This window comes from Corvus brachyrhynchos, unplaced genomic scaffold (assembly GCF_000691975.1).
Source record: "Corvus brachyrhynchos isolate BGI_N302 unplaced genomic scaffold, ASM69197v1 scaffold101, whole genome shotgun sequence".
NCBI lineage: Eukaryota > Metazoa > Chordata > Aves > Passeriformes > Corvidae > Corvus > Corvus brachyrhynchos.
The window spans coordinates 12183570-12186604 of record NW_008237239.1 but is presented as its reverse complement, the minus strand read 5'-3'; positions in this window follow the sequence as shown (position 1 = coordinate 12186604).

Here is a 3035-nt window from a genome sequence, read left to right as displayed (position 1 = left end):
GCCCCGCTCCGCTCCGCTCCGCTCCGCGCCCCGTCCCGCCCCGCCGGCCTTAACCCGTCCGGCCCCGCCCGCCCCGCACCTGCCCCTGGCGAACGGGAGAGCTCGCCCAAGCCTGTGTTTCCTCCCCGGGCCAAGGTTTGGCTCTCCCCCGGCACGGGCGGCTGCGGAGAACGTGAGCGAGACCCCCGAACAAGCGGGAGCTGCACGAGTCTAAAGGGCTATGCTGCCTGAAAAGCCCATCAGAGGGTCCATCATCATTCACCCATTAGGAAACAGATTCAAAACTCAGATAAAATTGCACTGACTTCTGCGAATAGATCCGGACAGTACAGACAGGTAAAGCATCACACGTAGCTGTTCTTTGAAACAGAGTGTAAAAGCAAACGAGAAACACTTCACACCCAACACTGTGACACAGAAACTTTAAGGCTCATGTCACCTCCAACGGGCAGGACTGAGCACACACAGCTTTGCAGTTAAGGACAAATCAAACGCAAAAGTAGAAGGTAATACAAAATCAAATTTATCTGAAGCCTGTGATCAGATGGATCTGACCCATTGCTACATACCTGAATCATTTACTGAGGCCAGGCATATGTTCATGTAGTGCAGAGCTAAGCACAGGTCTGCTCAGAGCTGGAGAACTGACAAAAGAAAAAATCTCAGCAGAAGACATCTGCCCCACTTCTCTGAATCCTGGTAACAATCACAGCATGAAACTTAGGGTGTTAAAGCCTAGGTACAGCCTTGCACATGAACATTATATTTGAAATGCCAAACAGACTCCATTCCAACATTTTTTTCTGTTTTAACCAAAAAAAAGAAAAGCCCCAGAATAAGAGCCCAAAATCCTACTGACCCTGTTCCCCTCACTTAAATGCTCACCTTGAAGATGGCTCAGGAAATTTTCTTCTCTTCCTTCTTGCCCATGTCTTTCTAATGCAAGCTTCTCACTGTCTCATCCATTTTTCTCCTCCTTTTGTTAAGTCCTATAAGCAATTAGCAAAAGCTTCTTATTCCCAGAGAGCAAGGCAACAGCCCTTTCTCAGAGCACTTTGCAAAAGTTTATGTTCCAGTTCTGCTTCCATTACTGTGCATCACCTCCTTCGCAGCTGGAGTGGGACCACCTATCAGCCAGCAACTGTGTTCAAATCTGTACTAATGTGCAGAATTCAGAGTCAACACATGCCAGATTTCCTCTAAAGTTTCACCTCTGTGGAATAGAGAGCCAGCAATAGCCTCCAGCAAGCCTCTCTTATCTTTTTTTCCAAGAGAAAAAAAACAACTCAGAGCACCAGATGGTGAAGATAAAAATTGGTTTCTACAGCACATTAGTGACCCGCTTTAATATGGTAGGGCTGAAGCAGCAGTCTAGCTAGCAATGATTTCATATGATTTAAACCATAAAAAAATCAATACTGGACAAGAAAGCTTTATGATTCCATTACAGAAATTAAGTCTTAAAATCAGTTAAGAATTATTAAGTATTCTCTGCATTCCTTTTGTTGATAATGCTTTCCCTCATTCCCTGAGGATTCTCTCACAAACAAGCATTTATCTGAGCAATGGTTTTGGCAGGTCACATTAAATGTCCTACTAAATTGGAAAGAGAGAGTTGGAGCTTGAGTGAGGAGCCACAGCTCCTGCACCATGACTCAGTGTCAGGGGTATGGGAGGTACCTCACCTGCTGTAGGGAAGAGAGGCGCCAGGCCTCTGGAGGTGATGAGCTTGTTACCTTGTTCATACATTATATGGCTAATTATCCACACACATCCTTTAGTATCTGTTTTTGCTAGGTTCAAGTCTCTAACTCAAGATTTCTGTAAGTACTGCCAGAGGACAGAGTGTTACAGTGGGGATTCTGTAACATGATGTATCAAACAAGGAGGCCCGTGGGAAAGAAATACATATGGACCGACTCTTGCTAGATGTTTCAGAGATGTTTATTTCTCCAGCCGCATGGCCGGAGCTCTGCCCAGGAACTGTCCCAGTCACGGGACCAAGGGTCCTTCTGCCCGCGCAGGGAACACAAACCAACCAATGGGAACGAGGCTGAGCAGGGGCAGGGAAACCCCGTGTCTGTGCCCTCAGGGCCCCTCTCCCAGGGCTACACGGCAGGGGAGGGACCCCAACACCTCACCCGTTTTATTTTAATAAAAGGAGAATGAAAACAACTGGATAAACATAACAAGACCCGTTTCAAAACAAAACAAGCCACCCTCCTGAGTCTTTAAATGTCCAATCAGATTCTGTGGAACATCTTAGGGCTGACAGAAGGGAGACAGGACTCTCTGAGCATGCTTTGTGGGGAAACTGAGGCAGGAGAGGGTTTAACTTCTTCCCTCCCCCTTTTCATCCCCCACTCGGCATTGGAAAGGGATTTTTGGGGAAACAATTGGCAAAAGCATGGTTTTGTGAGGGAAACCATGGATGAAAAAACGGATTGGGAATACACTGGGGGTAATAGGACATAGGGTAAAAGGGAAAGGTGGGATTAGGAAAGGGAAACTGTAGGGGGGGCTTACAATGGAGATATTGTCTAATATGACTACGATTTTTTGCATATATACTGCCTTTTACAGAAACACCATCAGGCCCAGTGACCTGCGATGCTTGTAACCCTTTTCTCCCTAGAACAATTTTGAATTCCACGACTTCTCCATCTCCCAAGCTTGGGATGCATTTTTCAGGGTTATTGTTTTTAATAGCAGTTCTATGCACGAATATATCTTGCTGGTTGTCACACCTTGTTATAAAACCATAATTTTGCTTAACATTATACCATTTTACTATCCCTAAGGTCTTAGTTACTATGATCTTCTCCTTTTTCCGAGTGGCTGCTGTTTTCTGTCTCGCTGCGTCTTTGCTCTCTCCTGTGGTCGCTCCCGTGTTGGAATTGTCGGGGCTGCTGGTGCCTGCGCGCTCTTCCCGGGGTCGCGTTCGGGGCTGTGCGGGCCGGGCCGGGCCGCGCCGCTCAGTTCTCCGTGCGTCGCCTCCTCTGGTCGCAGCTTCGCTGCCGCCGGCCGGCGGCGCC